Consider the following 26,051-nt stretch of genomic DNA (forward strand, 5'->3'; position numbering starts at 1 on the left):
CCCCGTTTCACGTGGTTCTGGAATTGGGAGAGAGTAACCAAAGATGTGCCACATATTTTTTCCAGACCTGAAAGCAAAGTTTTAGAAAAGGAAGTAGATTTCCCAACATCTCCATTCCCAAATTTTCTGATGCCCAAGGGAATAGGCCAAAATGTCACTGACTGTGACCATTCTTCTCATATCCCATGAAAGCAGGACAGTGTAATCTCACAATGATCTCTCCCTGTGCCTTCATGAGGCTGGAAACCAACACATGAGAAGGGTATTTATTTATTTTTTCTCACTGAGTTGACATTGTTTCATATTCCCTGTATAATAAGGTTTTCTTTAACAGTTGAAAAATTTATGTGTAAAAAAAATGTCATTTTCTTTAATTTTTCTTGTAGTATTTCACTTCAGGAGAGAGACAGTCTCTTAGGTATTCACAAGAACATTACCCCAATCATTAAATTAACCTGGTTGTAGTACAATTATCTCATCTAGGGGCCTGCTCCCCAACTCAACAATTACCCAATCATGTCCTAGAGACCAAGAAAAATGCTAGTAGTAATAATAATGACTGAAATGTAGAAAGGCACAAAACAAAAATAGTGTCCAGTCTCAAATCAAACACTGCATTTCTTTTTCAGGTATATATAATCACTTTCTTCTGAATATATCCCAATTATTTCCTTCATCTGGGCATATTGGAAATCTGTTGAACCATCCTTTTAAAGATTATTCCTCAAATTGCATTTTTTTTCAGAGTTTCTTTCTGGTTTAATTGCATTTATGAATTTTAGGCCAGATTGGCAGAAAGTTATTGTGCCCTCATGGTGATTATTTTTGAAATGTGATGTTTAATTTTTGTTTCTTTCATTGTATTGTATTTATTTTAATCACTATCTATAAGCTGCAACAACCCAAAAACATCAAAAATCAAAGTTTCAGAAAAGCCAATAATCTGAAATAACTACTTTTCTTCCCCCATTGCACAAGTTAGCATTAATGCATTAATGCATTATCTTCCAGGCAATTGATTAAAGATTTCTAATATTATAAACAGTACTCTTCATACCATCCAGATTTTTTCCTTGAGGTGTTGTTTTTTGCTGTACAGTCCTATGTTTCCTTTTTCCCTCTCTTATCATATTGTTCCAGTTACACTACTTCACATCCCTCATATCCTCTTTCAAATAGAGACTTCTCTGCTGAGTCTTGTGTGCAGAATCAGCTACACATCAAACCATATGTTTCTGAATCTTTCCCATTACTCCAAATAGGAAGCCCTCTACCCAGCTGTGTCCAATATACAACAGGAAATCCCAAGTTAAGAAATCTCAGGGAAGAAATCTCACTGGGGCTTGAACCTGTGGAGGAGACAGAGTCATCCCAGGTTCCACTGCAGCCTAGACTTCTGGTGGGTGCTTGGAATGCACATGTGCATGTGCATGTTATGATGTCTGTCCCCTGCCTCACAATGACTATCAGTTTGCTAAGCAACAAGCCTCTATCCCAGTGGCTGCCCTGTGGTCTGAAAATGTAAGTGGCTCCCCAAGTTTGCAGGTGATGCTGGAGGTGTTGTGACCCATGCAGTTTGGAGTAGGTGTATAAGGGTGCTTCTGCAGCACAGAGGATTAACAGCACACCTGATGGATGATGAGCTTTTGACTCTCCCAGGAGGAGACTATACTGGAAGGCCCAAAGGCAAGTATCAGGTTGGTGTGGAATAGGCAGAGCATTAATGAAGTGCCCATGGCCAACTTGGGCTTGCCTTATGTTTCAATATCACAGAAGTTACCATTGGGTCTCAGACATGCAGCTTAGCATCCCAGATGTTCACTTACCAGAGGTCAACATGAGGCATTCCCATGCTCAGTCAATGAACCCCCTTGAATTCAGCAAATTTGGACAACTGTGTTGTGTCTTCCCTGACCACTCTTTATATCTGACATGATGATTGGCTCATGGCTATCTTAGTGGTGGCCTCTCTTGCTCCATTTGTGCTTGCCAGATGTCTCATTCTGGGCCTAAATGCTGAGTGACATTCAACATTTTTCTGTGATGCAGAGACCACATGATATGTGGACAGGCTGATATTTTTTGAGATGAGTGGGTTGGATACATGATTGGGGACAGGGATGGAGAATCCCAGAGGGCAGACATTATGGTGTACACTGAATATTGTCTCTTTCTTGGTCCAGGAATTATCATTGCCCAGAGGGAAATTGCTGTTCTGGAAGCCAATATACCATGGCTCTGAAAGTGAGAGTTATCCCCAGGAAATTATGAATGCCCACCCCAGGTCCCCCTTTTACATGGTTCTTGCCTTGGGAGAGATTAACAATAGATGTGGCACATTTTTTTGTCCCAGTTCTGAGAGCAAGGTTATTAGCAAAGAAGATGATTTCCCCAACCTCTCCATTTCCAAATTTGCTGATGCCCAAGGGAGGAGTCCCAGGTGGCACTGACTGTAATTATTCTTCTCATATCCCATGAAAGCAAGTCAGTGTATTTTCACCCTGATCTGACCCTGTGCCTTCATGAAAAGTGAAACCAACTCATGTGAAAATGATTACTTCATTTGTATTTTCTCTGAGTTAACATTGGTTCATATTCCTTGTATAATAAAATTTTCCTTAAAGATTAGAAAATTTTGTGTAAAAAAATGCCTGTCACTTTAATTATTCTGGTGGCATTTCATGTAAGAACAGAGACATTCTGTTATGTATTCACAGAAACATTACCACAATCATTAAATTAATCTGGTTGTAGTAAAAATATCTCATTGAAGGGCCTGGTCCCCACCTCAACAATTACACAATAATATCCTATTGACCAAGCAAAATGTTAATAGTAATAATAGTGATTGAAATGATGAAAGACAACATAAAAATAATGTCCTGTCTCATATCAAACATAGCATATCCTATTCATGTACACTTTCTCTTTCTTTTCTATATATCTCATTTCTTTCCATCATCTGTACTTTAGGAAACAGATGAACCATCCTTTTAAAGAATATTCCTCAAACTGTTTTTTTTTTACTGTGGTTTTTCCTGATGAGATTGAATTAATGAGTTTTAGGCTAGAATGGCAGGAAATTGTGCCCTCAGGGTTTTTTTAAGTGTTTATTTTTATTTCTTTAACCGTATTGATTTTATTTTAAACTTTATGTTTAAATCAATAATCTCCACCTTATAAAAAACAAAGCAGGTGAGAGGATCTAAGATGGTGGCATAGAGAGGAGTGGAAGTTAAGTAGTACCCCTGGAACAACTAAAAAAAAACCAGAAACAACTAGTAAATAATCCAGAATAACTGCAGGGGGACAGACGTGACCATCCACTCATCATCCATCAACCTGAATTGGGAGGAATGCCCGAGATCACAGCATAAAATCTATAAGTAAGAACTGCAGATGCAAATCAGGAGACCCCTCCCCCACAGCCCAAATTACAAAGCCTCATTGTGCCAGAGAGAAGCTTTCTCCCAGCAAGCAAATATGGCTCAGATGAGCTCCAACTGGGGTTTTAATTTGTGAGTGTGAACTGCTCACTACAAGGTACAAATCCCCAACAAGTAGACAGAGGCTTTGGGTGATGACTAACCTTGGAACCTGGAGGGTCATCTTTGGACTAGCTCTGTTCCTTTTTTTTGACTCAGTGAAGAACGCCTCAGCCATTTTCTGTTCCCAGTTCTGTGACTCAGATGCGGTTGTGGCACAGGCAGAGAGAGAACATTGAAATGCTATTAACCTCCACCTAGGGTGTCTATCTTCACTAAGAGGAAAGGGATGGAGCCCAGCTCTACTACCTGCCTTTCATTCAGATCTTACACCAGTCAAGAATTATAGGCTAATCTTTGAGTCAGGAAGAGAGTGCCTCTGCACAGCCCAGTGGCCCAGGACTTCCCTTGAGGGATAATGCACACTAGTGACATAGTACAGCCTTCCCTCAGCAGAGGTCCTGGAAGATCACAGCTGAGAAGGGGGGTACACTCAGAAAATTCAGGGATGCTACATCAATGCTGGTGGTTTGTGGGTCAGTGACAGAGAAAATCTGGCACAAAACTGAAATGAAGTCTTAGACTCTTGCAACAGCCTTGAATCTCTGGGAACACCTGGGAGGTTTGAATATTAAAGCAGTTCTGCCTCTCTGACCACCCAGACACATGCACCATGTTCAGGGCAGATGGCTCCAATGACAAACCCAAACTGAGTTCACCAACTGAAACCCACAAAAATCATTTCCCCATACACCACAAATACAGACTTGGAGAGAACTGACTTTAGGGGTATAGGTGACTCACAGACACCATCTACTGGTTAGTTGGAGAAAGTGTACACCACCAACTCGTATTTCTGAAAAGTTAGATTGGTGTTCCAGTTTGTATTGTGTCCCCCAAACACCATTATCTTTAATGTAGTCTTGTGGGGCAGACATTTTGGTGCTGATTAGATTTGCTTGGAATGTGCCCCACCCAGCTGTGGGTGATGACTCTGATGAGATATTCCCATGGAGGCAGGGCCCCACCCATTCAGCATGGACCTTGATCAGTGGAGTCATATAAATGAGCTGACTCAAAGAGAAGGAACTCAGTGCAGCTGTGAGTGACGTTTTGAAGAGGAGCAAGCTTGCTAGAGTGGAACATCCTGGGGGAAAGCCATTTTGAAACCAGAACTTTGAAGCAGATGCCAGCCACGTGCGTTCCTAACTAACAGAGGTTTTCTGGATGCCATTGGCCATCCTTCAGTGAAGGTACTTGATTACTGATGTGTTATCTTGGACACTTTATGTCCTTAAGACTGTAACTGTGTAGCCAAATAAACCCCCTTTTTATAAAAGCCAATCCATCTCTGGTGTTTTGCATTCCACAGCATTAGCAAACTAGAACAATTGGTACTTTTTTTTACAACTTGAAAGAACCCTATCAAGCAAAGCAAATGCCAAGATGCCAAAAACAACAGGAAATCTTAATGCATATGATAAAACCAGATGATATGGAGAACCCGATCTCAAACACCCAAATCAAAATGTCAGAAGAGACACAGTACTTGGCACAATTAATCAATCACAATTAAAGGACAAAAACATGGCACAGGATATAAAAGACATTAAGAAGACCATGGAACAGGATAAAAGGGACATAAAGAAGACACTAGAAGAGTAAAAAGAAGAAATTGCAAGATTAAGTAAAAAAATAGAAGATCTTATGGAAATAAAAGAAATAGTTGGCCAAATTAAAAAGACTCTGGAAACTCATAATACAAGATTAGAGGAAGTTGAAAAATGACTCAGTGTCCTAGAGGTCCACAGAACATAAAATGAAAGAACAAAAGAAAGAATGGAGAAAAAAATCAAAAAAATTAAAAAGGATCTTAGGGATATGATACATAAAATAAAACATCCAAATTTAAGACTCATTGGTGTCCCAGAAGGGAAAGAGAAGGGTAAAGGTCTAGAAAGAGTATTCAAAGAAATTGTTGGGGAAAACTTCCCAAACCTTCTACACAATATAAACACACAAAGCATAAATGCCCAGTGAACTCCAAATAGGATAAATTCAAATAAACCCACTCCAAGAAATAGTTTGATCAGACTCTCAAATACTGAAGAGCAGGAGCAAGTTCTGAAAGCAGCAAGAGAATAGCAATTCACCACATACAAAGGAAACAACATAAGACTAAGTTGTGACTACTCAGTGGCCACCATGGAGGTGAGAAGGCAGTGGCATGACATATTTAAAATTCTGAGAGAAAAAAATTTTCAACCAAGAATACTTTATCCAGCAAAACTCTTCTTCAAATTTGAGGGTGAGCTTAAATTTTTCACAGACAAACAAATGCTGAGAGCATTTGCCAATAAAAGACCTGCCCTACTTCAGATACTAAAGGGAACCCTTCCAACAGAGAAACAAAGAAAGGAGAAAGAGATATAGAGAGTTTCAGCAGACATGCATAGAATCTAACATCCCAAATCACCAGGACACTCATTTTTCTCTAGCAATCATGGATCTTTCTCCAGAATGGACTATATGCTGGGATATAAAACAAGCCTCAATAAATTAAAAAAAGAGAAAACAAAAAAAAACAATTTAACATATTCAAAGCACAATCTCTGATCACAATGGAATACAAATAGAAATCAATAATTATTAATTTGTATCTCCACTATTTACTTCCTACATGATACAAAATACACAAACTCTAATGACAAATCAATGGTTTTGAACTCAATGAAAAATATGTAACTTTTGACAAGAACTATATAAAGGTGGGGGAATGGAGGAGTATAGGTACATAGTTTATGTGTTCTATTGAAATTAAGTTGGTATCAAAGGAAAACAAGATTGTTATGGGGTTAAAAGTTTCATTTTAAGCTCCACAGTAAACACAAAGAAATTATCAGAGAATATGACTACAGAGATGAAAAGTAGAGTATGGGTTAAGAGAAATGGGGGAAGGGGCAATGGGGAGTTAAGAAATGAGGGTAAGGTTGCTGTTTCTAGTAATGGATGGTGGGAAGGCAACAGCATTACAACATTCTAAATGTGATTAATCCCACTAATGGAAGCCTAGGGAGGGGGTAGAATGGGAAGATTTAGGCTGTACATGTTTCCACAATGGTGAACAAAAACAAAGACAGTCTTAATAGATGACAATTGCATGCCAAGGATGACCCAGGATGGGATCTGAGGATGGAGGACAGGAAGCTCAAAGGGACACAGTTGAGACATAAGGAAAAAGAAATATAGAATGTAGGCTTTGTATCATTGTTGAATCTCTTGTATTTCTTAGCTGTGCTTAATGGGATTTCATAAAAGAATGTTCTTGTTCATGGGAATTGTATATGTGAATTATAGTGTTTGTTGAAGGATGTGTGCAGCTAGCTCTCATATGTTCAGAAGACAGAGCAATAGATGATGGATGATAGATAGGAAAAGAGGGAGGGAGGGAGGGAAAGAAATAGCGGTGTGACATGTTAAAGTTAACGGCTTGGGGTATTGGGGGAGGGGGTTTAGAGAATGGTGGAGTTCTGTGTATGGGGTTTGTATTGTTTTTGCAACTGTTCCTGTAACTTTTAATTTATTTCAAAATAAAATTAAAAAAAGAAAGGAAAACAAGTTTTAAGGGAACAAAACATTTCCTAAAGCCCGCAAGACAAAATCCCTTGAATTTCAAAGTTTGAGAGTCATTTACAGAATGATGTTTTATCTTTGGGACTTGAGAGAGTGGGAGTCCAACCCTTTCCAAGGGACTTCATGGCAGCCTTTTTCTCTCCAAATGCTGGGGTGAGTGTTCCAACATATCCACATATTGGGGAGACCACCTCCTTGTCCCCACGCTCCTCAAACATCATAGCAGCACCTGGACTCTTCCATCTCTGGGGCATATGCTCAACCCCTTCAGAACAGTGGGGTGGTAATCAGGCTCTCCCCAATCCCCAGGAAATGTGTTTCACCCTCTATGAGGCCTGGGGTGACAGCACACTTCCTGAGGGGGGAAGGCCCACCCTCTGTCTCGGGGGCAAATTCACCCTTTCCACGTGCATGCATTGTTCTTCTCTCCTAGCCTGATATTTCTTGACTCCAGACCTGAATTTCCATGGTCCTATTTTTGAAGAAATGTTTCCTTCAATTTGTTCCTTCTCCATCCCCTCCAGTCCAGGCCAGCAGTGGTTCTTTAAAAAAAAGAAAAACAAAGTAATGTTTCAGAAAATCAAATAACCTGAAATTACTACTTTGCTTCCTACATTGTCCAAGTTTTCATTAATGTGTTATCTTCAAGGCAGTTGATTCAACTTTTATAATATTGTAAATTGTACCATTCATGCTGTCCATTTATTCTCTTAGGGGTGTTGTTTTTTGCTACACAGTACTAGGTTTCCCTTTTCCCCCTCTTATCATCCAGTTCTAGTTACACAACTTCACATCCTTCATATCCACTTTAAAATATAGACTTTTCTGCTGGGCTTTGTATGCAGATTCAGCTACACTGCACACCAAGTGTTTCTTAATCTTTCCCATTACTGCAATTGGGAATCCCTGTACCCAGGTGTACATGATGTACAGCAGGGAATCCCAAGAAAAGAAACCTTAAGGAAGAAATCTCATTGGGGCTAAAACTTGTGGAGAAGACAGAGTCAGCCCAGGTTCCCAGAGCTACCTGTAATTTTGGTGGTTCCTTGGAATGTGAATGCACATGTTATGGTGACCCTCACCTGCCTCACACTGAGCAACAGGTTTCTAAGCAACAGTCCTGTAACCCAATGGATGCCCTGAGGTAGAAAAACTTATGTTGCACCCCAAGTGTGCAGGGGGTTGTGTAGGTGTTGTGGCTTGTGGAGTCTGGGGAATGTATATGGGGTGTTTCTGCACGTCACAGTATCACCTTCACACCTGCTGGATGGTGAGCTTTTGCCTCTCCCAGGATGATCCTATACTGGAAGGTCAAATTCCAAATTGGTGTGCCATAAATGGTGCTTTAAATGAAGTGTCCCTGGTAAATCATGTGCCTATCTTTTTCAATGGCACATAAGTTACCACTATATCTAAGACATGGAGCTTAGCATCCTGGGTGCTTAATTATTAGAACTCATCATGAGGCAGGTCCATGTGCAGTCAATGAACCCACTTGAAGTCAGGGAAAACTGGACAAGTTTGATGTGCCTGCCCTGTCCACTGTTTATAGCTGACATGAGGATTGGCTCATGGCTGCCTTAGTCTTAGGACTTCTTACTATTTGTGCATGCCAGAAGACTCATTCTGGGCTTAAATGCTGAGTGAGAGTCAAGGTGGTCCTGTGATGAAGAGAACACATGATATGTGGAAAGGCTGATATATTTTGAGTTGAGTGTGTTGGAGGCATGATTGGGGACAGGGATGAAGACTCTCAGATGGCAGGCATGATGGTGTACACTGAATATTGTTTGTTTCTTTGTCCTGGAATTACCATTGTGCTGAGGGAAACCCTGATCTGGAAGCCAGCCTATCCTGGCCCTGATGTGAGTGTGTTCCCCAGGAAACTGTGAATGCCCACCGCAAGTCCCCCTTTACATGGTGCTGGCCTTGGTAGTCAATAATCACAAATGTGTCACTTTTTTTTCCAGTGCTGAATGGAAGTTCATTACCAAAGAAGAAGACTTCCCTGACCTGTCTGTTCCCAAATGCTTTGATGCCCAAGGGTGTGGGCCCATATGGCACTGACTGTGACCATTCTTCTCTTCTCCCATGAAAGCAGTTCAGTGGATTTTTACCCTGGTCTGACCCTGTGCTTTCATGAAGAGGAAACATTCTCATCTGATATTGGTTTATTTCATTTTTTACACTAAGTTAACATTGGTTCATATTCTTTGTATAATAACTCTTTTGCTTTAGCCCATAGAAATTAGTGTGTGAAGGACATGTCTGTTTCTTTAATTATTCTTGTGATATTTCATCTAAGAACAAAGATATTCTGTTATGTATTCACAGGAACATTGTCACAATCATTAAATTAAACTTGGTGTTTTACCAGTATCATAAATAGAGGTCTTGTCCACATCCAACAAATACCTAATATTGTCCTATAGACCAAACAAAATGTTAATATTAATAATAATGGTGGAAATGAAGAAAGATGGAAAAACAAACAAACAAACAAACAAAAAAAACAGTGCCCAGTCTCATGTCAGGCATTCCATTTTGTTTTCAGGTATATTTATAATGTTTCAACTAAATATATATCATTTCTTTCCTTCATCTGGACATACTTGAAAACTGCTGAACCATCCTCTTAAAGAATTTTCCTCAAATTGTGTTTATCCAGTGTTTCTTCATGATGAGATTGACTATATGAATCTCAGGCAGGTATGGCTGAAAATTATTTTGCCTTCAGGTTGATTTTTTTAAAATGATTTTTTTTGTTTTAATTTCTTTTCATTGTATTTATTTTAAACTTTATGTATAAACTAAACAATGCACAAAACTCAAATATCATCACCTTATAACAAAACAAAACAAAGTTTCAGAAAATCAAATAACCTGAAATAACTACCTTGCTTCCATCATTGTTGAAGTTTGCATTAATGTGTTACCTTCAATCCAGTTGATTCAAGATTTGTAATATTATAAACAGTACTCTTCATACATTCCATGTATTTTCTTAAGGATCTTGTTTATTGCTGCACAGTCCTGTGTTTCTTATTTCCCTTTCATGTTATCTAGTTCCAATTAGACTACTTTGTATCCATCTTATCCACTTTGAAATATTGACTCCTCTACTGAAATTTTTTTTGTATATTAAAATTTTTATAAAGTTTCCTCCCCTGTTTCTCAAGGTTTCTAAATATCCTTCCAGAAGTGAGTGAAATGGTAAGGAAATTACACAATTTTGCATATTTTTTCCTGCATTAATTCATAAGGTAAATAGTACTTTTGTCAGTATAAATGAGACACTTAAAATACAGAATGGAATCACTGAAACTGGTTATTACTGTCTCTGTCAAAGGCCTAACTTACAATTTAAAATACAGCTTAATTATTTCACAAATTTATTTCCAGATTACATAGTACTTATATAGTATAAAATAAAATATGTAGACTTTAAATTGTTCCAAAATTGTTGATAGATGTCTTATATTAATGACAAAAACTAAACAAAAAAAACTTGTTTAAAAATATGTTTACCAGGTATTTATGCAATCATGTAGTTATGTATTACAGTCTGAAAAATTGAAATATATAACTGTGAAATAGCATTCAAATATACTGCAAATATGTTACTCATCTTTTATCATTCAAGTATTTATTTGTTGTGCTTTCCTATTCTATAGTATATTAAAAATTAATGTTTGCATTTCTTTATAATTCATTTTTATTGAGATATATTCACATACCATGCAGTCATATAAAACAAAGCATTCAATTGTTTACAGTACCATTATACAGTTGTGCACTCATCACCAAAATTAATTTTTGATATTTTCAGTACCACACACACACACAAATAATACAAATAAAAATTAAAGTGAAAGAGAAAAATTAAAGTTGAAAAGAACACTGGGTGAATTTTTTTTTCTTCCCCCATTTTTCTACTTATCTATCCATAAACTAGACAAAGGGGAATGTGGTCCATGTGGTTTTCCCAATCACATTGTCACCCCTCATAAGCTACATTTTTATATAATTGTCATCAAGATTCATGGGTTCTGGGTGGTAGTTTGATAGTTTCAGGTATTTACTGCTAGCTATTCCAATTCTTTGGAACCTAAAAATGGTTGTCTATACTGTGCATAAGAGTGCCCACCAGAGTGACTTCTTGGCTTCTTTTGGAATCTCTCTGCCACTAAAATTTTATTTCATTTCTTTTCACATCTCCCTTTTGGTCAAGAAGATGTACTCCATCCCATGATGCCAGGACTAGATTTCTCTCTGAGAGTCATATTCCATGTTGCCAGGGAGATTCACTCCCCTGGGTGTCAGATCCATGTAGGGGGGAGGGCAGTGATTTCACCTGCCAAGTTGGCTTAGCTAGAGAGAGAGGGCCACATCTGAGCAACAAAGAGGCATTTGGGAGGAGGCACTTAGGCACAATGGTAGGGAGGTCTAGCCTCTCCTTTGCAGCAACAACCTTCCCAAGGGCAAGTCCTGTGGTAGAGGGCTCAGCCCATCCAACCACCAGTCCTGTATGTCTTTGAGCACATCAGCAACAATCTAGGTGGGGAAGACAAAACCCCTGCATTCTCTACCAGCTCCTCAAGGGGCTCTGCATAATTTTTCATTTTTTATTAACTTTTTTTAAATCAACTATATCAAAAAAATAAAAAATACAATAAAAAACATTTCAAACAAACCATAGCAAGGGAGTAAGAAAAAGACAACTAACCTAAGATAAGTACTTTACTTCCAACATGTTCCTACTCTATCCCAAGAAAATAACCTAATATAGCAACATTTCTGTGAACTTGTTCCTACCATACCCACCACAAATTAACAAGGCATAGTCATTCCTGGGCATTCCGAGAATATTAAATTTACCCATGAGAGCTTATCTGTTCTTATTGGGTTATAACTTCTCTTTCTTTAATTGCTCTCTATCAATAGATCCCTTACATTCTACATTATAAACCATTTTTTTTACATTTTTCAATGTTCACATTCGTGGTAGCATATATTTCTTTTTGTTCCTGGCTTATTTCTCTCAGCATTATGTCTTCAAGGTTCATCCATTTTGTCATATGTTTCACATCATTCCTTCTTACAGCCGTGTAGTATTCCATCATGTGTATATACCACATTTGATTTATCCACTCATCTGTTGAAGGACATATGTGTTGTTTCTATCTTGGTAATTGTGAATAATGCTGCTATGAATATTGGCATGCAGATATCTGTTCTTGTCACTGCTTTCAGGTCTTCTGGGTACATACTGAGGAATGCAATTGCTGGATCAAAGGGTAACTCTATATCTAGTTTTCCAAGGAACTGCCAGACTGACTTTCAGAGTGGCTGAACCACAATACAGCCCCACCAACAATGAATAAGAATTTAAATTTTTCCACATCCTCTCCAGCATTTGAAGATTCCTGTTTGTTTAATGGCTGCCTTTCTAATTGGTTTGAGACGATATAACATTGTGACCTTAATTTGCATTTCTCTAATAGCTAGTGAAGCTGAACATTTTTCATGTGTTTCTTGGCCATTTGCATTTCCTATTCAGAGTACTGTTTTTTCATATCTTTTGCCCATTTTATATTTGGGCTGTCTGTAGTCTTGTCATTGAGTTGTAGGATTTCTTTATATATGCAAGATATCCATCTTTTGTCAGATACATGGTTTCCAATTTTTTCCCATTGAGTTGGCTGCCTCTTCACCTTTTTTACAAATTCCTTTGAGGTAGAGAAACTTCTAAGCTTGAAGAGTTCTCATTTATCTATTTTTTCTTTTGTTGTTTGTGCTTTGGGTGTAAAGTCTTGGAAGTGACTGACTAATACAAGGTCTTGAAGATGTTTCCCTACATTATCTTCTAGACATTTTATGGTACTGTCTTTTATATTGAGATCTTTGATCCACTTTGAGTTAACTTTTGTGTAAGGTATGAGGTAGGGGTCCTCTTTCATTCTTTTAGATATGGGTTTACCACTCTACCAGCCCCATTTTTTGAAAAGACTGTTATGACCCCATTCAGTGGCCTTAGAGGCCTTATTAAAAATCAGTCAGCTGTAGATCTGAGGGTCTAAGTCTGAATTCACAATTTAATTCCATTGATAAATATATCAATATGTCCATCCTTTTGCAAGTACCGTGCTGTTTTTTTTCCCATTGGCCTTCTAAATGTTATTTTTTAATTAATTTTATTGAGATATATTCACATACCATGAAGTCATGCAAAACAAAGTGCATATTCAATTGTTTACAGCACTATAATATAGTTATGCATTCATCACCAAAATTAATTTTTGACATTTTTATTACCACACAGACAAAAATAATAAGAATAAAAATTAAAGTGAAAAAGAGCAATTAAAGGAAAAAAGAATACTCAGTGCCTTTTGGTTTTGTTTTGTATTTTAGTTCTTCTCCTTCCCTCATTTTTCTATTCATCCATCCATAAACTAGACCAGGGGGAGTGTTGTCTGTTTGGCTTTCCCAATCACATTGTCACCCCTTATAAGCTACATTGTTATACACTCACCTTCAAAATTCATGGGTTCTGGGCTGTAGTTTGATAGTTTCAGGTATTTACTGCTAGCTATTCCAAATCTTTAGAACCTAAAAAAGATTGTATATATTGTACATAAGAGTGCCCACCAGAGTGACCTTTTGTCTCCTTTTGGAATCTCTCTGACACTGAAGCTTATTTCTTTTCTTTCACATCCCCCTTTCAGTCAAGATGATGTTCTCCATCCCATGATACCAGGTCTAGATTCCTCCCTGGGAGTAACATTCCACATTGCCAGGGAGATTCACTACCCAGGGTTTCATATGCCATGTAGTGGGGAGGGCAGTGATTTCACCTGCCAAGTTGGCTTAGCTAGAGGAAGAGAGCCACATCTGAGCAACAAAGAGGCATTCAGGAGGAGGCTCTTAGGCACAATTATAGGGAAGCCTAGCCTCTCCTTTTTAGCAACAGTCTTCCCAAGTGTAAGTCCTGTGGTAGAGGGCTCATCCAGTCAAACCACCAGTGCCCTATGTCTGTTAGGACATCAGCAAACATTGAAGTAGGGAAGCCCAAGACCCCTCCATTTTCCACAAGCACCTAAAGAGGGCTCTGCATATTTCTTTCTTTTTTTTTGTTTTTTAATTAACTTTTTTAAAAAATCAACTATATCAAAAAAATAAAAAAACATACATTAAAAGAAACATTTCAAACAAACCATAACAAGGGCATAAGAAGTATGCAACTAACCTAAGATAACTACTTTACTTCCAACATGTTCCTACTATACCCCAAGAAAGTAACATAATATAGCAACATTACAGTGAACTTGTTCCTAATATACCCATCAGAAATTAACACACCCTAGTCATTCCTGGGCATTCTCAGAATATTAAATTTACCAATGATAGCTTATCTGTTCTTATTGGGTTATAATTCCCCCTTCCTTAATTCCTCTCTGTCACTAGTTCCCCTACATTCTACATTATAAACCATTTGTTTTACATTTTTAATGTTCACATTTGTGGTAGCATATAATATTTCTCTTTTTGTTCCTGGCTTATTTCACTCAGTGGTATGTCTTCAACATTCATCCATGTTGTCATATGTTTCACAACATTGCTCCTTCTTACAGCTGTGTAGTATTCAATCACATGTATATGCCACATTTTAGTTATCCACTATCTGTTGAATGACATTTCTGTTGTTTCCATCTCTTGGCAATTGAGAATAATGCTGCTATGAACATTGGCATGCAGATATCTATTCATTTCCCTTCTTTCAGATATTCTGGGTATTTACCAAGAAGTGCAATCACAGAATTGAAGGGTAACTCTATTTCCAGTTTTCTAAGGAACTGCAAGACTGACTTCCAGAGTGGCTGAAGCATTATACTGCCCCACCAACAATGAATAAGAGTTCCAATTTCTCCACATCTTCTCCAGCATTTGTAGTTTCCTGTTTGTTTAATGGCAGCCATTCTAATTGGTGTGAGGGGCTATCTCATTGTGGACTTAATTTGCATCTCTCTAACAGCTTGTGAAGCTGAACACTTTTTCATGTGTTTCTTGGCCATTTGTATTTCCTCTTCAGAGGACTGTCTTTTCAAATCTTTTGCCCATTTTATAATTCACCTGTCTGTACTATTGTCATTGAGTTGCAAGGTTTCTTTATATATGCAACATATCAGTATTTTGTCAGATACATGGTTTCAAAAAAATATTTCCCATTGAGTTGGCTGCCTCTTCACCTTTTTGACAAATTCCTTTGTGATACAGAAAACTCTAAGCTTGAGGGGTTCCCATTTATCTATTTTTTTCTTTTGTTACTTGTGCTTTGGGTGTAAAGTCTTGGAAGTGGCCACCAAATACAAGGTCTTGAAGATTTTTCCCTACATTATCTTCTAGGAGTTTTATGGTGCTGTCTTTTATATTGAGATCTTTGATCCATTTTGAGTTAATTTTTGTGTAGGGTGTGAGGTAGGGGTCCTCTTTCATGTTTTATATATGAATATCCCAGCCCCATTTGTTGATAAGACTATTATGTCCCAGTTCAGTGGCTTTGGGGGCCTTATCAAAAATCAGTCAGCCATGGAACTGGGGGTCTATCTCTGAATTCTCAATTTGATTCCATTGATCAATATGACTATCTTTGTGCCAGAACCATTCTCTTTTAACAACAGTGGCTTTTTAAGAAGCTTCAAAGTCGGGGAATATAAGTCCTCCCACTTTGTTTTTCTTTTCTAGAGGGTCTTTAGCAATTCAAGGCATCTTTCTTTTCCAAATAAATTTGATAGCTAGCTTTTCCCAATTGGCAAAGTGGGTTGTTGGAATTTTGTTTGGGATTGCATTGAATCTAAAGATGAGTTTGGGTTGAATTGACATCTTAATGACATTTAGCCTTCCTATCAAAGAACATGGAATATTTTTCCATCTTTTAAGTTCCTCTTCTATTTCTTTTAGTAGCAATATGTCATTTTCTTTGTATAGTCCTTTTACATCTTTGGTTAAGTTTATTCCTAGGTACTTTATATTTTTATTTCCTATTGAAAATGGTATCTTTTTCTTGAGTGTCTCTTCAATTTGTTCATTTCCAGCATACAGAAACATTACTGACTTATGTGCATTAATCATCTATCCTGCTACTTATCTAAATTTCTTTATTAGCTCTAGTAGCTGTATTGTTGATTTCTCAGGGTTTTCCACATATAAGATCATATTATCTGCAAACAATGACAGTTTTACTTCTTCCTTTCCAATTTGGGTGCCTTTTATTTCTTTGTCTTGCTGTATTGCCCTGGTTAGCATTTCCAGCACAATGTTGAATAACACTGGTGAGAGGGGGCATCCTTGTCTTGTTCCTGATCTTAGGGGGAAGGTTTTCAGTCTCTCACTGTTGAGTACTATGCTCACTGTGGGTTTTTCATATATGCACTTAATCATATTGAGGAAGTTTCCTTCAATTCGTATCTTTTGAAGTGTTTTTATCAGAAAAGGTTGTTGGATTTTGTCAAATGTTTTTTTCAACATCTAATGAGATGATAATTTGATATTTCTGTTTTGATTTGTTACTGTGTTGTAATACAGTGATGGATTTTCTTATGTTTAAACATCCTTGCATGCCTGGAATGAACCCTACTTGGTCAGGTTATATGAATTTCTTAATGTGCCTTTGGATTCAATTTGCAAGTATTTTGTTGAGAATTTTTCCATCTATATTCATTAAGGAGATAGACCTACAGTTTTACTTTTTTTGTGGTTTTGATACTAGATTGATTTTAGCTTCATAAAATGAGTTAGGTAGTGTTCCATTTTCTTCCATGTTTTAAAAGGGTTTAAGTAAGATTTGTGTCAGTTCTTTTTGGAAAGTTTTGTAGAATTCCCCTGTGAAGTAATCCGGCCCTGAGCATTTATTTGTGGGAAGCTTTTTGATGACTGGATCTCTTTTTTGTGATTGGTTGGTTGAGGTCTTATATTTCTTCTCTGGTCAGTCTAGGTTGTTCATATGTTTCCAGGAAATTGTCCATTTCCTCTACATTATTAAGTTTGTTGGCATAAAGTTGTTCATAGTATTCTCTTAAATGTTTTAAATTTCTTCAGGATCTGCAATCATGTCACATTTCTCAATCGTTATTTTGTTTACATGTGGGGAACCATGTCTTTCATGTTACTTAAACCATGTCTGGAGTGGCAGCCAGGAATACTGGGCTGCAGGCCTGCATGGAATGCTATGCAGGCACACCTTGCAAAGATATGTGTCTTGTGACTATGACAACAATATTTATAATTGTTCTGAACCTAGATTGTTCTTTCTAATATGCAACATAGGTATCTGGTGGGCTCTGCATGCCTTAGGACACTTAGCATATACTCTCTTATCTTCTGAAACAAATAAATAGCTGGAGCACAGGTGTATTAGGATCCACTTAGCACACAATGCAGTGGATCCCCTGCTCCCTTAATTCTTAACTTTGTGTCTGTGTCTCATTCCTGTGCCACTCTGTCAGCAACAACTGGTGCCCAGCATGGGGCATGAAGAACTGGATCTGGTTCCTGACAGAAGAATCACTTGAATGACAGAGATTTAACAGTGCTAGAACTCAGGTGGAGATAACGGCCATCTTTTGTATGCATTCCTTGTAGAATGACCCCAAGCATTATAAGCAGGGTAATGGGAAATGTCAAAGGACATGACAAATATGTGCCCTATATTTCCCTCTTGTGGCAGCTGCTGTGGGCCAGTGGTGTCAAGGTGTGAAAATCACAAATCTTGGAATTGCTGCAGGTTATTGAAAAATACTGCTCTTGGTTCCCTACTCTTGGGTCCCTTGAATGGCATGGCTGGGAGTGTGTAGGTAAGGAATTGAAACAAAAACATATGCAAAGACTTAATTTGCCTATTACTATTTGGTCTACATGGTCTTTAATTAAGTCTGTTCTTGAGCCTTTAAAAACTGATGATGAGGAGGAAAAAAGATGAATCTGACAATACTGGTCCCAATCCTCTTTCTGATGATGATAAGGGGGAAAAAGATCCAGTAAAATATGCTAAGGTTTTTTATTCTTGTCAATGTCCAAAACTTCCTTCTGCACCTTGCTGGGAGGAATGGCCCCTGCCTCCTCCACTGCCTCTTCCTGTGCATAGCTGTACCCCAGTAGTTAAACCTGCCCACCTTTCTGGCATACAGCAGGGTCTGGCAGAAGCCAGGCAGCATGGAGATCTGGTGGCCATGTGCTGTCCTGTTGTTTTCCCCATTAAAGTTTGTGAAGAGATGCCCCCTGGCCAAGATGCTAATCATCCTCATGGAATTTGTAGTTTCTCCCATGAGCATGTTCCATTTGTGATTCTTAAAGAATTGAAGAAATCTGTTCAAACTTATGGGGCTCACTACCCCTTTACGTTTGGTATTCTTTGAGTTTTAGCAAAGGGCTCTTGTCTAATTCCCATTGATTGGCCCACATTGGCTCATACATTTCTTAGCTCTGGGGAATATTTACAGTTTAGGACTTGGTGGGCAGAGCATGCAGAACAAGCCTCTCATAATCAGCATAGTAATGTAAACATAAGTCTTGATCAATTACTAGGACAAGGAGCCTATTCCACCGTTGAAAATCAATCCATCTATAATGACCAGGCAATTGAGCAAATTTTCTGTTATTGTCTGCGAGCTTGGGAAAGAATTGAGGCAAAAGGTAAAGCTGCATAATCTTTTCAAAAGGTTTTGCAAGGGCTCAAAGAATCCAATCCAGATTTTATTGCTTGTCTTCAAGAGGACATAAAATGACAGGTTAATAATCTGGAGGCTGCTGATACTATTTTGCAGCTATTGGCTTATGAAAATGCTAATAAGGATAGCCAGTGAGCCATTGCCCTGTTTAAAGGTAAAACTGATCTTACTGGCTACATTTGTTTATGCCAAGATATTGGAACTGAAGGCTATAAAGCAGAAATAATGGCTCAAGCCATGGCTAATTTGAGACTTGGCTCTTGGTTCACAGGAAAATGATTTTCCTGTGGAAAAATAGGTCATACCAGAAAAGAATGTAGTTGCTCTAAAAATAAATCTTCACAGAAGCAGCCTTGTATGTGCCCAAAATGCCAAAAAGGTCAACAATGGGCTAACCAGTGCTGATCTGCTTTTCATAAGGATGACACCTCCTTTGTGGGAAATGGCAATTGGGGTGGGGTCCCAGAGCCTCACAGAAAGGGAGCATTCCCAATCCAACATCAAAATCTGCATGCTGTCCATCCACCAACTCCAAGCCCTCCGTCTTGGAGCTTTCCCCAGCTATAGCAGGGAGTGCAGCAGTACACCTCGCTGTCAATGCTGAAGTATGTCTTCTCCCCAATAATCCTCCTGTTAAGGTCCCCACCGGCTATTATGGCCCTTTACCTAAAGGAACAGTGGGTCTTTTGCTTGGACACAGTTATTTCAATCTTAAGGGTATTCATGTACCCACTGGAGTCATTGACTCAGACTATTCTGGGGAAATTCAGGTGGTCATGTCTTCTTTTATTCCATGGACTGCCCATAAAGGTGAAAGAATTGCTCAACTCTTATTATTACCTTATGTACCTGTTGGTTCCTCCTCTAAAAATTTGGAAAATGGAAGTTTTGGTAGCACAGGCAAGGCAGGAATTTTTCTCACAGACACTCTGCAGGACAGTGTCCTATGTGTACTCTCACAATTCATGGGCATAGCTTTACTCAGCTTATGGATATGGGTGCAGATGTCTCTATTATTAGTCAACAACATTGGCCCCAACATTGGCTGTTGCAATAGGCATGAATTACTGTTGTGGCCTAGGCTGCCCTCAAGGACTTATGCAAAGTGTCCATATTTTGACTTGCCTTGGCCCTGAGGGACAGAAGGCCACTCTACAACCTTATATGGCTTCTCTGCCTCTTAATCTTTAGGGCAGAGGACTACTTAAACAATGGGGTGCTACTGTACATATCCCTTCTCCTAGTGGAGTGTACAGTATTCAAAGCCACAACATAATGGCAAATATGGGGTATGCCACTAGACATGGGCTTGGTGTATGTTTGCATGGTACCCCTTCACCCATACAAGTCTCACCAAAATCTGATTGATTTGGTTTAAGATATAAATATTTTTAGTGGTAGCCACGGTTCATTGGCCTCCCCAACCTGTCCCATTAGTATGGACTACAACAAAACCGGTATGGGTAGAGCAGTGGCCGCTTACAAAAGAAAAATTAGAGGCTTTATATGAATTGGTTCAAGAGCAATTGTCCTTGCAGCATATTGAAGAGTCTTTTAGTCCTTGGAATTCTCCTGTGTTCCCAATAAAAAGAAAATCAGGAAAATGGAGAATGGTAACTGATTTACGAGGCATCAATGCTGTCATTCAGCCCATGGAGCATTTACAACCTGGGCTCCCCAATCCTAGAATGATTCCTGAAAACTGGGCTTTAGTGGTCATTGATATTAAAGACTGTTTCTTTTCCATCTTTTCAGCTGATCAAGACAAGGATAAATTTGCTTTTACTATTTTGTCCCTTAACAATAAAACCCCTTCTAAATGATATCAGTGGAAGGTTTTACCACAAGGTATGCTAAATAGTCCTACAATTTGTCAACATTATGTCGACCGTGCCTTACAGCCTGTCTATTTAAATTTTCCTAAAGCTTATATAATCCATTTTATGGATGATATTTTGTGCTCTGCACCTCAGGAGACTGAAGTAGAAGCTTTGTTCTATGCTGTTCAGAAGGCTTTACAGGCTGTGGGTTTGCATATTGCTACTGATAAAAATACTTTGCCTGTGCAGTATTTGGGTTCTAGTATCAATAGACTTACAATTCAACCCCAAAAGGTGCAACTCTGCAGAGATGCTGTCACTACCTTAAATGATTTACAAAAATTACTAGGAGATATTAATTGGCTTCACCCCAAAGTAGGTATAGCTAACTATGAGTTTTCCAACCTGTTTTCTCTCCTTTGTGGGGATTCTAAATTAAACAGCCCTAGATCTTTAACTTCACCTGCAGAAAAGGAATTACAACTAGTGGAAGCTAGAATTCAACAAGCTCAATTGTCCTGTGTTGATACTACAAAACCTTTGCCTCTACTTATCTTTTCCACTCCCAAATCCCCCACAGGTTTGCTTTTGCAAAATGATAAGTTTGTAGAATGGTTATTCTTAACCAATTCTTCTGTAAAATCCATTTCCCCTTATCTAAATCTCTTAGCTACTTTAGTTGCTCAAGCCAGAAAAAAGGCAAAACAACTCAATGGTTTTGGCCTTTGATTGTGCTCCCTGTAACTGCTAAAGAATGCTCAGTTATTTTGCAACATCTAGCTTGGCAAATTGCTCTAGCTGATTATGTTGGCCAGCTGGATAATCATTACCCAAAAAAATGACCTTTTCCAGTTCATTCAACATACACAATGGATACTGCCTAAGTATACTTCTTGTGAGCCTTTAACCAATGCTCCCATTGTTTTTACTGATGGGTCATCTAAAGGTCGAGCTGCCTATACTGGCCCTAAGTCCAAAGTTTTAGATCTTCCTCATTTCTCTGCCAAGCAAGCTGAACTGGCTGCTGTAATAGCCATCTTAACAGATTTTCCTGAGGCTGTTAATATTTTATCTGATTCTGCCTACGTTGTTCATGTAGCTAGTAAAATTGAAACAGCATCCATTAAGCAACCATTGCCTCCTTTATTTAACCCTTTTCTTGAGCTAAAATCAGCTATTCATGCTCATGCAGCTCCTTTTTCTATTACCCATATTCATTCCCACACCAACGTCCCAGGCCCTTTAGCAGCTGGCAAAGCCACTGCAGATAAATTATTACTGCCTGTTATTTCAGAAGGTTCACATTTTCACTCGCTTACTCATCTTAATGTGCAAGGACTCATGACTAAATTTCCCCTTATTAGAACACAAGCTAAAGATATTGTTTCTTCTTGTCCTAATTGTCAACGCCTTACTGCTCCACCTTAGCAGGACCCTGGTGTTAACCCTCATGGTTTAGCCCCCAATGATTTATGGCAAATGGTTGTTACTCATATCCCTTCCTTTGACAGCTTAGCCACTGTTCATGTCAGCATTGACATGTACTCTGTCTTCCTTTGGGCCACAGCACAAACTGGTGAAACATTTTGACATGTTCATACTCACCTTTTTGCCTGTTATGCCTCTATGGGCTTGCCCCATGCTTTAAAAACTGATAATGGCCCAGCCTATACATCTGCAAAATTTGCTACGTTTACTAAATCTTGGGGCATTCATCATACCACTGGTATTCCTTATAATCCCTGAGGACAAGCTATTGTTGAGCATGCCCATCATACATTAAAAACTATGTAAACAAAACAAAAAGGGGAAGATGATGGGACTCCCCAAGAATGATCATCAAAAGCTTTATTTACTTTAAATTTTCTAAATCTTTATGAAAAACTGGGTGGCACTGCCGCAGAACGACATTTTCCAGCTAAAAAAACAACACTGAAACATTATTTCCAGAAAGCACCTCCTTTATGGTGGAAGGACATGCTAACTAATGAATGGACAATGGGTACTTTATTAACATGGGGAAGAGGTTATATTTGTGTTTCCCCAGGTGATGGACAAGCACCACTTTTGATACCAGCCTGACGACTGAAGCCGTACCATGAACCCAGCAAAGAAAAGAGAATTCCTATGGGACATCAAGCCACCAGTGATGCAGTTCCAGGGTCTGACACTGAAGACAACAGTGGTCGGGCCAACACCCCGAACTAGGGAAGCCCAACATCCAACTTGGGGGCAGATAAAGAGATTATATCTCTGGCATGTGCTCATTCTGAAAATTATACCTATTGGTCTTATATTCCTAACCCCCCATTGCTGCAACAAGGCAACAGTTCATTCAGTTTTCCCTCCTCCTTATTTTGGCTGTCTGGGTTCAAACCATTGTTGTGCATGGAGGCCACGGGGCATAGGCTGTCAAGGAGACAAAACTAACCCTCTTGGGGGGCATTGCCCCTCCCTTACATCACCCTGTATGGCCCCGGAGGACGGCTGGTTAGCCAGAGACGGGTAAGATTCCTCAGGGAAGGAACAACCTAAGGCAGGCACAGTCGCAGAGGGGCCATCAGGAGAAAACTTGGGGGCCAACAGAGGTGGGGCACAGAACCTCACCCCCCAGCTTTGTGAGGGTCTGAACCCTCACCCCCTTCTAGAGGAGGCCTCGTGCCCCTGTGGCTTCTTTGTTTCCCACGCCCGGCTCAGATTGGAGCCCAAGTGGCAGACAGAGATCTGGCCAGCAGCTAAAATGAAAAGGGGGATATGTGGGGAACTGAGTCTTCCATGTTGCCTGAGGCATATCTAGGGTGGTGGCTTAGAACGCTGAGCCGCAGGCCTGCATAGAATGCCATGCAGGCCTGCCCTGTAAAGATGTGTGTCTTGTGACTGCCATTGTCTTAAACCTAGATTGGATATACCTGATGTAAATATAGGTATCTGGTGGGCTCTCCCCCACCTGAGCACCTTTAGCATATACACCTGAAATTCTGAAATAAATAGCTGGAGCAAGGCTGCATTGTCGTCCACTTAGCACGAGATGCAAGTGGGCCCCCTGCTCCCTTAATTCTTAGCTTTGTGTCCATGTCTCATTCCTGCATTGCCCTGTCAGCAATAAATATCAACAAAAACCTAGAGAACCATTAGTGAACTGGCTGCTCCTGTTTCATTTTGTGTTACACCTTGCTAATAAGTTATTTAGAATAATTTTAGTTTCTTCCAGTCAAACTATGTTAGGCTTCATGTGGGGAAAACAACAATGAGCATTTGCTGTGCTTCTACAAGGATACCTTCAAATATGGAAATCTCCAGAAAAGCCTGACTACTCTATCGAGATCTTGGGTATTGTCTGGTTGGGTAAAACTAAGGCTATTCCTTCAGTTGTTGTGTTAAAATACAAAGCCCACATTCCTAAATTCTGAAAAGTTAATAGCTTTTCTTGGTTTATTAAGTTATTGGAAAGTGTTTATACTCTATTTAGTATGAATTTTAAAACCTTTTTACACCATAATTAGAAAAGGAAAAGCATAGAAATGGGATTTCCACAACAGGCTGTGCTTAAAATTGCTAAGCAAACTATTGTGCAAGCACAGGCTTTAAGGCTGTGGATCCTGATATACCCTGTGATTTGGAAGTGGCCAGTGCCAATATTGGCTTTGGGTGCAGTTTGTGGCAAAATCAACTAGCTAAATATGTACCTATTAAATTCTGGTCCTAACTATGGAAGGGCACAGAACTCAGATATAGCCCTTTAAAAGAGCAATTGTGCACAGCTTATAATACTGTTACAAGTTGAAGGTCTAACTCAGGTGTCCAGTGACCTTACAGAAGTCCATATCCACACAGGTATGTGGATATGGGACACTACAAATGAGCCCCTTGGGGAGTTCTCAGGTGAGCAGCTGACAACATGGAAAGTCTACATCCTACAATGTGGCATTTTTGACAATGGCTCTTTAAGTACAGAGATTCATGAAATATTAGGACCTGTCTTTTATGTGAAAGAGCAATATGCTCTGTTTCCTGTCAGTCCTCCTGATTTGGCTCCTCCCATGTCCACCATTGATGGAAAAGGAAATACGCCTGCCTCTGCATTGATTGGCACATGGGTAACTTGGTACCTGGACAGCCATGACTATCCAGCTCATGGCTGACACCATCTTGTGGGAAGATATCTGGACTGCCTGCCACAAATTTATTTTGTCCCAAATTTAAATTTTTTTGTGGCACATATCTGAATTAACCTAACTAATCAATTAATTTGCACAGCCTAACTCAGTTATATCTATCATGGAACTTAGAATAGAGGATGAAATCTTAATACTCTTTACAAGTTAATATAATACCCTGATAACTTTTAGAGTGTTTTGAGCATGAAATAAAACAGTGTTTTTAAGGCCCCTTGAGATATCAGGGAAGAAAATCATGGAACTATTAAAACATCCACACCTGGCAAAATCCTGATAGTCTCTCAAGCAGCAGAAGCTCCCAATTTACCAAATCTGTAATCAAAGCAATTTTCAAGTTCTGAATCTAAAATCCACTCTTTTGGTAAACATGAATAGTCTTCATCTAAACATGTAACAGATAGACTTATAAAAATAAACTTTGGAACATATAAACTTTCTTCTTAAAATGAAATATGCTAATAAACCAAGTACTCAGTCTTAAAACTTGCACTTATGAAATTTTTTCTGTAATAACAAAACTAAGCCTAATTATAATTAATGCATGAGTCACCTATGAAAACTTCCTCAAAACTCAAATGTGGTCTCTCTATCTAAACCAAACTGCAAATTAACTCACTACCTACTCCCTTACATAGGATGATTCCCAGTGATGGAACTCCCTGTTGCTGAGGGACCAAATATTATTCAGTAATTCTTTCAGAAAAAATCTTGATCAAAAGGGGGAATGTTAAAAGAAATTAAGCAAAATAGAATTTCTATGGCTATGAGATTTCAAATGGAAGCAGCAGGTCATTCTGGAAGTTACCTTTATTCAGGTTTCAGCCAGGTATCTCAAATTGCCAGAGACTGCCAAGCCCCAAGCAACTATGATCTTAAATAAAACCATAGTGATATAAATACCACAAGCAAGCCACCTGACTACATGGAATTTATCACCCCAGGATCTATCTGGAGAGAGCTATTTCTCCAATATAACCCAGTTATATTCACCTGAAAATCATGTAATCATGATAATTCTATTTCTTTGGTTTAAACCTATAATCTTCAATTTACTTGTCAAGTTATTTTTCAAAAACTTAAAGCCTTCTGACTATCCTTGTGCTGGTTGAGCACTGAAATCCAAGAGAAACAGCCCCCCCCAAGAACAACATCCAGAAACTCACAAACACCTTCAACTGCAAACAAAACTGCATTCTTCTGCCCCATAAT

The sequence above is a fragment of the Choloepus didactylus genome, chromosome 10 (assembly GCF_015220235.1).
Source record: "Choloepus didactylus isolate mChoDid1 chromosome 10, mChoDid1.pri, whole genome shotgun sequence".
In the NCBI taxonomy this organism is placed as follows: Eukaryota; Metazoa; Chordata; class Mammalia; order Pilosa; family Megalonychidae; genus Choloepus; species Choloepus didactylus.